We start from the raw sequence: 14,295 nt of genomic DNA, 5'->3' as shown, positions 1-14,295 counted from the left end.
TGTGTCTACATCACATAAATAATAAAAAAATCAGTAACACTTTAGAATACTGTTCCATCATTAATGAATAACTACACAGGAACAAATGAGTAATGTGTTAATAACTCTAGTAAATACTATTAACTATAAGAAACTCTGATTAGTCAATTAGTAAGTAACAGAGCTCAGCTGAATGTGGTAGTTCACTATTAGCTAATCAGTAACTGCTATTTTTTTCCTACTTCCCAGAGAACTCTGTATTCTAAAGTGAGAAACATGATAACTCTCTACTAACTAAGTCATTGTAAGGTTTTTGTAAGGTTACTACAAAATTTTAAAGGAACTACTACTTATTTGGATCAGTATTTTAAAGTGAAGATCATAGTAACCCACTAGTAATTACTCAAGTGTTACCAAATCCATCAAAAGGAATTACTATACCAAACTGTACAAAAACCTCAAAAGTTTACAATGACTTCAGTAGTTACTAGAGAGTTATCATGTTTCTCACTTTAGAATACTGATCCAAATAATTAGTAATTCCTTCTAAAGGATTTGGTAATACTTCAGTCATTACTAATGTGTTACCATGATCTTCACGTTAGAATTAATTATACATTATACATTATTCATGTTAATTATGAACCTGTATATAGTAGTTCTCCATGAGGTATGAAATACTGATTAGCTAATAGTAAACTACCACATTCAACTACACTATTACTTACTAATTCATTAATCAGAGTTTCTTATAGTTAATAGTAGTAACTAGAGTGTTAATAATGCGTTACTCATTAAATAAAATTTGATTACACCATAGTATAAACTATATTTTAGATGTGTTTTTTTATTAAATAAATTAAATATCATGTACACAAATAAGCAAACCTTAGAGAATAATAAACAACAGCAATAAACATGTTTAATGCCGCAATGCTGTATTTGTCCAGCAGATGGCAGCAAAACACCTCTTATTGAAGACTACAAGGGTCTGTCCCTGTGTTGAGCATGAAGGAGCTGTGAACATGTTTCAGGACAGAAATCAATGGTTTTTCTTCTCTTATAGCAACATTTATAAGTAACTTGTATCATGTAGAGCTCATTTTCACTGCACATTAATTTTACACTTTATCTGCTGTTGTAACAGCCTATAGTCTATGCACAGAGGGACAGAATGTAATCTTTAGCAAGAGTGATTTTAATATCAGGTTTTTCACGGAAAACTTTAATTTGCCCTGTAATCTTGAATATTTGGCCTTTTCATATGAGTTTGATGCTTCATTCTATTAGAAGAAACATTTAGTATTACATAAAAAAAACTCAATATAGATGCAGGTTTGTTCCTCGTATTAGTAAAATATATTTTCAGCATAAAAAAAGTTTCACCAATGAACAGAATAAAAAAAAAACTTTTAAGATGTGTTACAAGAATCTCCATAGAAACATCAAGTTGTGACTGCGAGCTGAACAAGCTCCTCCTCCTCTGTGACCGCGCACTCTGCTCGCGCGCTCTCTCTGTTTCAATCTACCCTCTATTATAAATAAAATAGAATAGACGGTTATCTAGTTGCGTACACTTACTTTATTAAACACAACAAACCCGGCCTGTACTATCAGATATAAACAAAATAAGACGACTGGTGTCACACTGAATACAGTCCGTGCTGCAACAACAACCATCCCAACATCCTTTCTTTTTTTTGTTTTTTCAAAAACAAACAATTCAAACAATTTGATCACGTAAGAACTTCATGAAATGTAACTCAGAACTGTAAGGTGGCATTTGTAAATGTCTTCTTAATGCATTCTAATACATATTCCCTTCAATTAATCTTATAACAAAATAAAATGTTGTCTTTACTGTTTATCTTTTCCTCCTTTTTTTTTTGAACAAATATACCAACTAAATTTCCCGGAGCATGGAGGTAAGTATTAGAGGGTTACTGTACATAGTCTTTAAGGTAGTGAGGTCTAATCACTTTTCTTCCAGACTTTGTAACAGAAACAACAGGAGTGTCTGTGCTTGGTTTTGAGCCTGTCACACTGTCTCTGTTCACCTCTGCAGGCTGACAAGTCTCTGTTTTCCACTACTGTGTTTCTGTCCCTCCTGAGGTGTCGGCGGTTTCTCCTCAGAATGTTCCCTGAGTCGAGCTGGACGTCATAAGACCTGTAGTCCACAGGTTTCACAACTGTCGCTTTTCTCCATGTTTTGTTATGTTCCTCTGGCTGGACACGGACTCTGTCTCCTTGTTTTAGAGGATCTAGATCTTTTGCATGTCTGTTATAATATGCAGCCTGACGGTTCTTGTTTTCAATCTGTTCTTGTCGAGTGTGAATTACCTTTGGTTGTAGCAGGTTGTCATGCATGGGCATCAGAGTTCTGGTTCTCCTACTGAACAACCGCTGTGCTGGTCTTGCTTTGATCCCTTGTGATGGTGTGTTTCTCTGATCAAGCATGGCGAGGTATGGATCCTTCCCATCAGCTTTTGCTTTTTTCAACAGCCGTTTTGCAGTCTTTACCGCTGATTCTGCCATCCCGTTGCTTTGTGGGTAGGCCGGTGAGGATGTCTTGTGTTTAAATTCCCACTGTCTACTGAACCTTTTGAAATCTTCTGATGCGTATTGTGGGCCGTTATCCGAGATAACAACATCTGGGATACCGTGTCTTGCGAAATGGGCTTTCAGCTTATGGATAGCAGCGGTGGATTGTGTGTCAGGTAAGTAGTCCAGCTCCCAGAAATTAGAGAGGTAATCAACAGTGATCATGTAGTTTCTGTTGTCTAAAGTGAATATATCTGTCCCCACCTTAGACCATGGGTTACTTGGTAGTTTGTGAGACCACAGAGTCTCCTTCTGCTGTTTCACATCCATAGATCTGCAGATGTCACATTTTTCTATGAATGACTTTAACGGATCATTTATCCCCAACCAATAAACACATTCTCTTGCCCTTCTTAGGCATCCCTCTATGCCCAAATGTGAGGAGTGAATGTGCTGAACAACGTCACCTCTGAGTGCGTCGGGGATTACAACTCTCTCCGCCCTGAAGACAATTCCACTCTGCACACTCAGTTCCTCCTGAAAAGAGTTGTAATGTGCAATGTCATTTGGCAAGTCTTTTTGTTCATTGGCCAACCTTCCTGGATGAATCTGATCAGTGTTTGCAATTTTCTGTCTTTACTTGTTTCCTCTCTGATGGCCTGGAGTCTTTCTTCTGCTATATGTACATGCTGGACTGTGTTTATGCTTTCAATCTCCATTTCTACTGAACCCTCTGACGCATGTTCAGGTAAGTATGAGCAGCTCAGCGTGTCAGCTAGCAACATGATATAATTGACTTTAATGTCATATCTCTGTAGTTAAAGTAACATTCTTTGCAGGCGTTTTGGGATGTTCAGCAGGGGTTTTCTTACTATGTTTTCCAGTGGCTTATGGTCAGAGTGTACAGTTACTTTGCGCCCATATTTTTACATACCGAAGACAATGGCCAAACATTCTTTCTCTATCTGGGCATAACCCCTCTCTGTCTGAGTCAATGCCCGACTTCCATAAGCAACTGGCGCCCCCTCCTGAAGTAAAGCGGCCCCTAACCCAGTCTCCGACGCATCACACTGAAGTGTCAGTGGTTCATCTGGGTTGTAATATTTGAGAATTGGGGCTTTGGTGATGGCATCTTTGAGCCGTGTGAATGCTTGTTCATGCGCATCTGACCATTCCCAGATACTGCCTTTATGAGTTAGCTGCCTCAGTATCTCACAGCCATCTGACAGGTGGTCACAGAATTTCGAGAGATAGTTTACCATGCCCAGGAGCCTTTGGACACCCTTGAGATCTGTTGGACGTGGCATGTCTCTGACCGCTCGTGCCTTCTCAGGATCCACTCTGAGCCCATCTGCGGTAAGTTAATGTCCGATGTATGGAAACTTCTCTGCATTTAGTTTGATGTTCTTTTCTCTACATCTATTCAACAGTGCTCTCAGTTTGTCGTCATGGTCTTGGTTTGCTAATTCTAATGTCTCGCCCTCTCCTGTGATGAGGATGTCATCAGCTATGACATATATACCTCACAATCCTTCCAGAGCTTGACTGAGTTTTCTTTGAAACACCTCTGGTGCGGGGCTGATGCCATCGGCATCCTCAGCCATCTGTATCTGCCATACGGTGTGGCAAATGTGGTCATGTAACTCGATTCCTCATCCAGGATCACATGCCAAAATCCATTTTTGACATCACACACACTGAAAACTTTTGCCCTCGACAAGTCTGGCAGTATTTCGTCTATTGTCGGCAGAAGAAAGTGGCATCTTTTCAGAGCTCTGTTGAGTGGTCTTGGATCTATGTATATCCTGAGGTTTCCTGATGGCTTCTTAACAATAACAAGACTGCTAATCCACTCTGTGCTACAGTCTACTGGTGTGATGATCCCTCTTCATTGAAGATCACTCAGCTCTGCTTTAAGACCCGTCTCTTTGCCAGTTTCACTGGAGTTATTGTGGGCTCTGCTTCTATTTTATACGCACCCTCCAGACATCCGTCTCCCTGGAACACATCAGCATAGTTTCTGATATTATTCATGCTCCACATTTCATCTTTCCTGGTCTCTTTGGTGACAATGCTATCCACAGCCATGATGTTTTCATAATGAACTTTCACTAGATTCATTGTACTGCCCTGCTGCTCAGTAGTGGCACTGCGGGCTCCTCATCTACAACCATGAATTCTAATCGCTACAGTTTCTTGTTTCTAGGATTTCTCAGTTTAACTTTACATTTCCCCAATGGCTGCAGTGTGCTTTTATTGTACATCACCAGCACTTGCTCAGTCTTTTCAATTTGTGTGGCTGGGTTTAACAGGTTGACAGATATAATGTTACAGCTGGCTCCACAATCTAACTGAAACTTTACCTGTTCTTTTCCCGGGAGCATGGCAGCAAAGAGTTTTGAGGGCGGCCTCTGTTTCTCCTTCATCACAGTGTTCACTGTCTGTACTGTTACACACAAGATGTCCTCATAACTTTCATCATCTGACTCAGTAATAGTATACAGTTTTTTCTTTCTGTGCACATTGTGGCAAAATGATTGTTTTTTTCACATTATTTTTTGCACTTTTTCCCATATGCAGGACATTTCTGTTTATTTCTCTCATGCATTTTCCCGCAGAACTTGCAGTTTACAGTGCTCTTTTATCTTTTCTCACAGCTTGTTTTACAGCGTGCACTTCCTCTGTCACTCGTCCTTCAATCGTTCTGTTGTTTTTCCGCGACAGCTCTGTTGTCCTGCAGATTTGCACACATTTTTTCCAAAGTCAAATCCTGCTCCCTTAAAAGTCTCTCAAAACAGAGCTGGATATGCCGCAAACAATTCTATCGCGGATCAGAGAGTCTTTGATCTGGCCGGAATTGCACGTACTGGCGAGCATTCATAAGTCCGTTTCATATTTTGTCAATGTTCTCATTAGAGCCCTGATTTCTGACAAAATCCAGTGCACTTATTAATCTGCTTACTGTCCGATCTGGTGACGAGGTGGGGATCAGGGTCTCGCACAGCTCTCTTCCCGTCTCTCCAAAGAGATAACTGAAAACTTTCAGCTTCATGGCTTCGCCAGCGTCCGCCAAAGTAAGATCCACATGCAGCGTGAACTCTTCTTTCCACAATTTCGCCAGATTAGTTGAGTCTAGGCAAAGGGCTATTGGCAGTCTTAGTCCCAGGGCATTCTCCATCCGCGCTGCGCCTGAGCTCTCCGCTCTCTCTATCATACTCAGCCGGTGTCTTGGGTCGTGTCTACTAATCTCTGTGCTTTTACTTTTCACAAAGCACCGCTGCCACCATGTTTCATTCTATCCTCTATTATGAATAGAATAGACGGTTAACGCCAATCTAGTTGCGTACACTTAACTTTACTAAACACAACAAACCCGGCCTGTACTATCAGATATAAACAACATAAGACGACTGGTGTCACACTGAATACAGTCCGTGCTGCAACAACAACCATCCCAACACGGTCTGCTTACTGATGACGTCAGCAGTGATGATGAGATGTGAATGATGTGTATTGACAACTTTTAATCACTTTTATGATCTAACTAAACTCTATTAATGTGAACTTAAATAAGATTAATTTAAATTATGTAAGAGTTTTTCTTGTCACAATCTTTCCTTACTTTCTCATATTGTAGGCTACTCTTTTTTATTTATAGTTAGTTACTTTAATCAGTTTCACTCACATTCTGTGAATCAGGCCTATAGTGGGTGACGAGAATTCAGTCAGTTTTAGACAGACATAAAGTTAAACTATTTAAGAGTTCAGTTAAATGTTCGGTTTTTACAGTTCTTCCCCATGGTGTCGAAAATGGTATTGAATATCGATACTTTACAAGGTAGAAACTCCAGTATCGTGACAACACTAGTGTAGGGCGCCACAAATTATTGAACATTTTCAAGGGGTATCGTGACTGAAAAAAGGTCGGGAAACACTGCTGTATGAAACATGAAAAGAGAATGAATTTATAGAGCAGTGCCATCCAAAGTCGCAGATGTTTAAGAGGAAATAATCTGCTTTGTTTTCTTAATTTCCCATATGTTACTTGTGAATAATCCCTGTTTAGAGACGTAATGTAATTCTCTAATGCTGTTTTATCCATGTCCAGTGAAGCACAAGAACTAATGCTGGTAGTAAATTTATGGGAAAACACGATAACTCTTCTAAAAAATATTTTGTGACATGATGAATAAATGTTATTTTTTTATTAGGTGAAAAGCATTGTTATCAAAATAAAAAAATAGCCCAAATACTAAAATACAAATACTAACATTTGTTATTGAATTTTGCACAGCATATAACCTTTCATTTAAAAATATTTAAAATAACATAAAAACAAAAGGCACTGAATCTTTAGTAGCAACATAAAAAAAACCAGTATCTCCAGTAACTGTAATATGATTTGAACTGTAGTCACGTGGACTACTTTAACGATGTGTTTAATACCTTTTTGGCCTTGAAAGATGCAAAGACATTGCTGCCTAAGTGTTCAGAAACCTCTCGGATTTCATCAAAAATATCTTAATTTGTGTTCTGAAGATGAACGAACATCTTACGGGTTTGGGACGACATGAGGGTGAGTACTTAATGACAAATTTCATTTTTAGGATGCAGATCAAATTTCTCTTTCTATTTCTTTAGGTGTTTTTTTTTTTCTAAAGCGTCAGGTCTTCATTTAAATATGTCCAAATGTGAGCTTATGCCCATTCATAATTGTGATCACACATCATTATATAACATTCCTGTTAAAAATTCTACTAAGTATTTAGGTATTATCATTACGAGAAATTCAGAGAGATGCATGGAACTTAATTATTTAGAAAAATTAAAAAAGGCCAAAACAATTTTAAACAATTGGTTACAAAGAGACCTTTCTATTTTTGGTAGAGCATTGTTGTCTAAAGCAGAGTTTGTGTCAAGGATCATCTACAATTGCTTTAGCCCCTTCTTCATGTGTTTCTAAATTAATTAATCGTTCCTTGTATAATTTTATTTGGAAGAATAAGACTCATTTTATTAAGAAAAATGATATAGTCAAACCCTATGACCTGGGTGGTTTAAACATAAATGATTTTGAACAGATGAATGGCATGTTGAAGTTAAAATGGTTGCAAGCATTTTTATACAATTCTGAGAGTTTTTGGTTTAAAATTCCAGCATCATTATTTAAGAAACTTGGCGGCGTTGAATTCTTACTTAAATGTGACTTTGATATTTCTAAACTTCCAATTAAATTATCTGCATTTCATCAACAAGCTTTGCGATATTGGAAACTAGCACACACCCATAACTTTACACCACATAATTCCTTAATATGGAATAATAAGTATATTCTACATAGAAATAAATCACTCTTTTATGAAGATTGGTTTTGCAGAAATGTTTGGTTTATAAAGGATCTCTTTACAATGATGGAAAGGTGCTGGATTACAATGCTTTTACTATTAAACATGGTTTCGCATGCCATCCAAAACAGTTTTTTAACAGTAATTTCAGCCATCCCTTCTGGACTTAAAATTATTATGAAGGGTTATTTATCATATAGTCAATTTACACCAATTTTACCATCACTATACCTTGGGCCAGTTGAGTTTAAAAGTAAGAAATGCACAAACGTTTATATTAGACAAAATATTCAACAATATCATGTTCCCTTACAGGTCTGCAAGAAATAACAAACAAGTGCTTAAACATATTAGAACCTCCTATTTAAAATTTCCAGTTCACCCCAAAATTAAAGAAACTCACTTTAAAATCTTATATGATGTTTCTGGAGAGTTTCTAAGGGTTAGATTTAATTTTGAAATGATATTATGTAAATTTTGTAATTCTTCTCCAGACAATACAGAGCATTTTTTTTTTTTTTTTCCTTGCAAATATTCTAGTGTAGAGGGAAATGTGGTTGAATTGAACCTGTCCTTTATAGATATTAAATATGGAAACTATGAAGAAGATGGTAAAAAAGGTTTTTTGATTAATACCTTACTTTTGTTAGCTAAAAATTTTATTCACAAATGTAGATTTTTTAAATAAAGATAATATTAATATACGGTTCTTCCCCATGATATCGAAAATGGTATTGAATATCGATACTTTACAAGGTAGAAACTCCAGTATCGTGACAACACTAGTGTAGGGCGCCACAAATTATTGAACATTTTCAAGGGTTGTCGTGACTGAAAAAAGGTCGGGAAACACTGCTGTATGAAACATGAAAAGAGAATGAATTTATAGAGCAGTGCCATCTAAAGTCGCCGATGGTTAAGAGGAAATAATCTGCTTTGTTTTCTTAATTTCCCATATGTTACTTGTGAATAATCCCTGTTTAGAGACGTAATGTAATTCTCTAATGCTGTTTTATCCATGTCCAGTGAAGCTTATAGTTAACTAAGGAAAAGAAAATGACAACATCATGTGTTAAAGAGAAAAACCAAGAAGGGTCAAACAAACCTCAACCTGCAGATGGAGCTATTGCTGCAGAAGATTCAAGATCAGAGCAAATAATTCAGACTTAAAAACTGTTTAAAGTTGTTTAAAGCATTTTAAAGTAAAATGAACATCACACAATAAACTGTGCAGTTTGGGTAAATGTTTTTCTTCTCATAGATGTCTACACCTTTGCATACCTTTGTCTCTCCCAGAAACATTATATTCTTGTAAATAAAATATTAAATTGTGCTCTATTTAACTTAATTCAAGCTGACATACACAAGAACTAATGCTGGTAGTAAGTTTATGGGAAAACACAATAACTTATAATATCTATTAAATGGTAAATCTATTTTCATCATTTAACATTTATAGTATTTTGCATAATTTTCTCCTTTCATCTAACCGCTCTTCTAAAAAATATTTTTGTGACATGATGAATGAATGTTATTTTTTTATTAGGTGAAAAGCATGTTATCAAAATAAAAAAATAGCCCAAATACTAAAATACAAATACTAACATTTGTTACTGAATTTTGCAGAGCATGTAACCTTTCATTTAAAAATATTTTAAATAACATAAAAACAAAAGGCACTGAATCTTTAGTAGCAACATAAAAAAAAAACAGTATCTCCAGTAACTGTAATATGATTTGATGATCAGAGGCAGTGGGTGTGGTCAGTGAGTCATATGGCCCCTCCCTCTTTATTTGACTCCTCCCCCACATCATCATAGTCTGTTTTTAAAAACAAAAGTTCATAGTTTCAAAAAATGAGCAACATAATGAATAAAGTAGATAGTTATGTAAAAATGTCACCATAACCGACCCAACAGGTTTCTCTCATCTTCACTGCTGTTCTTCACATCATCATACTCCTCCTGATCTCCCTCTGATACACATGTGAAATAAAACCTCACATTGTGATTTTAATACAGCTTGCGTCATTGATGATGTCATTGATCTCTTTCCTACACATACCCTAATTTTATTTAAAAAAAAAAAAAAAAAAAAAAAAAAGTGAAATAATTAAGGCTATCTCCAAAGGCATAATAACTGTAACCAAATTCTCAGATGTAGATATTAATAATACAACCTTACAAAATCCTCAACTTTGTAAATTATCTTTTTTGATAAATGTTTTAACAACAATTTTATAAGAAATTCCTTTAATCCAATCCTCCATGTGAATCAAAACGTCTTAAACCTCATTGTGTATCTTGGCACAGCATTTGGACATTAACATATAAATATGTTATTTCTAATAAAGAAAAAAATTATTCATACATGTTATCCTGTAAATGCTTCCATTTATAGATATATTCATACTGTTTGTGATAAATGTACTTATACATCATTTGAAGATTTTGATAATTTTTTTTTTTTATTGCCCCTTTTTTTGGATTGACTTTAAAATAGATATGACAAAAAAATTGAACAAAACTCTTAATTTAAAACCTTATTATATTTTACTTTGTTTTCAAACCTCATATTTTTCTGAAAAACAAAATTACACAATTAACCTTTTAATTATTTTGACAAAGTTTTGCATTCATAAGGAAAAAAAAAAAAAAAAACTCAAAAGAAACCCTCATATACAGGTGCAGGTCATATAATTAGAATATCATCAAAAAGTTGATTTATTTCACTAATTCCATTCAAAAAGTGAAACTTGTATATTATATTCATTCATTACACACAGACTGATATATTTCAAATGTTTATTTCATTTAATTTTGATGATTATAACTGACAACTAAGGAAAATCCCAAATTCAGTATCTCAGAAAATTAGAATATTACTTTAGACCAATACAAAGAAAGGATTTTTAGAAATCTTGGCCAACTGAAAAGTATGAACATGAAAAGTATGAGCATGTACAGCACTCAATACTTAGTTGGGGCTCCTTTTGCCTGAATTACTGCAGCAATGCGGCGTGGCATGGAGTCGATCAGTCTGTGGCACTGCTCAGGTGTTATAAGAGCCCAGGTTGCTCTGATAGTGGCCTTCAGCTCTTCTGCATTGTTGGGTCTGGCATATCGCATCTTCCTCTTCACAATACCCCATAGATTTTCTATGGGGTTAAGGTCAGGCGAGTTTGCTGGCCAATTAAGAACAGGGATACCATGGTCCTTAAACCAGGTACTGGTAGCTTTGGCACTGTGTGCAGGTGCCAAGTCCTGTTGGAAAATGAAATCTGCATCTCCATAAAGTTGGTCAGCAGCAGGAAGCATGAAGTGCTCTAAAACTTCCTGGTATACGGCTGCGTTGACCTTGGACCTCAGAAAACACAGTGGACCAACACCAGCAGATGACATGGCACCCCAAACCATCACTGACTGTAGAAACTTTACACTGGACCTCAAGCAACATGGATTGTGTGCCTCTCCTCTCTTCCTCCAGACTCTGGGACCCTGATTTCCAAAGGAAATGCAAAATTTACTTTCATCAGAGAACATAACTTTGGACCACTCAGCAGCAGTCCAGTCCTTTTTGTCTTTAGCCCAGGCGAGACGCTTCTGACGCTGTCTGTTGTTCAAGAGTGGCTTGACACAAGGAATGCGACAGCTGAAACCCATGTCTTGCATACGTCTGTGCGTAGTGGTTCTTGAAGCACTGACTCCAGCTGCAGTCCACTCTTTGTGACTCTCCCCCACATTTTTGAATGGGTTTTGTTTCACAATCCTCTCCAGGGTGCGGTTATCCCTATTGCTTGTACACTTTTTTCTACCACATCTTTTCCTTCCCTTCGCCTCTCTATTAATGTGCTTGGACACAGAGCTCTGTGAACAGCCAGCCTCTTTTGCAATGACCTTTTGTGTCTTGCCCTCCTTGTGCAAGGTGTCAATGGTCGTCTTTTGGACAACTGTCAAGTCAGCAGTCTTCCCCATGATTGTGTAGCCTACAGAACTAGACTGAGAGACCATTTAAAGGCCTTTGCAGGTGTTTTGAGTTAATTAGCTGATTAGAGTGTGGCACCAGGTGTCTTCAATATTGAACCTTTTCACAATATTCTAATTTTCTGAGATACTGAATTTGGGATTTTCCTTAGTTGTCAGTTATAATCATCAAAATTACAAGAAATAAACATTTGAAATATATCAGTCTGTGTGTAATGAATGAATATAATATACAAGTTTCACTTTTTGAATGGAATTAGTGAAAAAAAATCAACTTTTTGATGATATTCTAATTATATGACCAGCACCTGTATTACCTTTTGTAATACTGATCTCACAATATACTTTGAAACCCTTTCAAACATGAGATCACTTTTTGCATTGTACTTGTCTGTGATTGAAATAAGTAAAAAAAGAAGAAGAAGATGGAGCAGGAGAAGGAGAAGCAGAAGAAAAGCTTGATCTCTTTCTCCTCATGACTGTCTGAGACTATTAGTGTTGTAAAGGCTCCTTTACGAGAGGGCTTTTATTTTGACATTGCACGTCTTCTTCCAGCTGAGCAGTCACGTGAGTTAAGCTGCTGCTGAACTGTTATGCTCTGTAGAGCCGATCGCTGAAAGGACATTTATTGCTGTTTATTTGTGATATTTGCTGCAGAATTACCTCAAGGTGTTAGCCACTGATCTGCAAGTAAGCCTGTTTGCCTTATTTTTGTGTTTATTGAGATCGGTATTGAGTTATTTATGTTTAATCATGCCCGCAGCTGTTGTTTCTGTTAGTCTAGCTGAATGACGCTGTTCCATATGTGATTATTTCTTCTGTTTGTGTTTGTATATCACTGTTCTGGTTTACAATGATAAGTTTGCGACGTGATTTGTTATTGTAAGCTGTTTATATCAGACGAGCGATTAAACTCTAATTATATCCATATCCATAATTATATCCATATATGGAGTTATGTTTATCATGTTAGATGATCGCTTATGGCTTATAATGTACAACGTGATACCGTATTTTCCTCCTTTGGATTGTATATTTCATGGAGAAATGTTATTGATGAGGATTTAATATATTTTGACTGTCTTTATGTACCAATGGACGTTTATTATTGTGTATATATACCGAACTCTTTTTAGTTATTCATTATCCTTTATTGTATTTCTTGTGTTCCAGACTAATGTCTCTACTGCCTGTAACTGATATCTACCTGTGAAATACCTGTACCTCTGCGGCTTATTTTTTATCAATACATCATCTAAACCTGATGACCTGTCTCCTCTTCCTTATATAAAGTTGTGCTCTGACCGGCTTCACTCATATAATTATAATTAAATCAGATCCTGACAGTCAAAAGTCTCTCTTTAACAGTTAGATTTACTCCTGATGAAGTCATGATGATTCATTAATGGTAGAAACATGTTCAATATTAGTGGATGATGATAAAATACAGTTCTGTGTGTCTCACCTGTTACACCTGGAATGTTCTGTCCATTAATGATGACATCATCATAATGCGCCGGTGTGTCCACTACATAAACATGAAGATATAAACAGAACAAATCAGAGCTGAGCATCACTTCAGAGGTATTATGTTAAACATACACAAACAAAAAATGAACAAAAAGTAAAAACACCTTTTTTAATATTAAAGTTCTGTCCACTCGTCATGACATCATCATAGCTCTCAGGTGTGTCTTCTACAAATTGAACATGAGACACACATACAAAATATAATTTATATATATTTTTTAATATATTTTAAATATTTAATCTCCTATCATATAGTATCAGAGCGACACCTGTCTCACGATCTGGTTTCAGTCCATCAGTGATGACATCATCATAGTGTCCCGGTGTGATTTCCTTCATCATCTCTTCTGCATCACAACATGTGATATATTTTGAGTGTTTTTAATATTTTGGGAAACAACATAAATGCAAAATATACTGTTGCAGTTCTTGAGACCATTCAGCTTTTTAATCATCTGGTAATGAATGAATCATGTGATCAATTACTGACCTTTCAGATCACTGGTGACATCATCATAATATACAGTCTTGAACTCTTTTTCTAATAAGATAAAAGTTTTAGTATTGTGAACAATTGAATTATTGGTCACGTATTTCATTTAGTGGTGAAATGTGTAAATTACTATTTTCATATTTGAAGTCAAATTATTTATTTTAGGTGTTGTTTTGAATATACTTCAGCTCTCTAACCTGAGAGAAGCTCATCAGCATCTTCATACCCAGAATGCAGTTCTTCAGAGATGAGACTCCCTGTTAAAGGAGCAGAACAGTCAGAAACATGTTCATCATTACAAACAGACTGAATCCTTTGGATCATAAAGCATTTTGTTTCTTACAACACAACACAAATATTAAATACTTACATTTTAAAAGCATTAGAGGCAGAAATCTCATGTTTTAGAGGCCTATTAGTAAAC

The 14,295-nt window shown here is 36.1% G+C and overlaps 1 long non-coding RNA gene across 1 annotated transcript; it reads left to right on the top strand.

Annotated features, from left to right (window-relative positions):
• The first annotated feature begins 12,210 nt into the window (after positions 1–12,210).
• LOC127510417 (uncharacterized) lies at positions 12,211–13,113 on the top strand. Its single transcript, XR_007929615.1, has 2 exons — positions 12,211–12,538; positions 13,022–13,113. It is a non-coding gene; the product is annotated as an uncharacterized LOC127510417 (long non-coding RNA).
• Positions 13,114–14,295: the final 1,182 nt, after the last annotated feature.

Source organism: Ctenopharyngodon idella, chromosome 4 (genome assembly GCF_019924925.1).
Source record: "Ctenopharyngodon idella isolate HZGC_01 chromosome 4, HZGC01, whole genome shotgun sequence".
Classification (NCBI taxonomy): domain Eukaryota; kingdom Metazoa; phylum Chordata; class Actinopteri; order Cypriniformes; family Xenocyprididae; genus Ctenopharyngodon; species Ctenopharyngodon idella.
The sequence above is the reverse complement of the archived record's forward strand: the minus strand, read 5'-3'. Positions and strand labels throughout refer to the sequence as shown.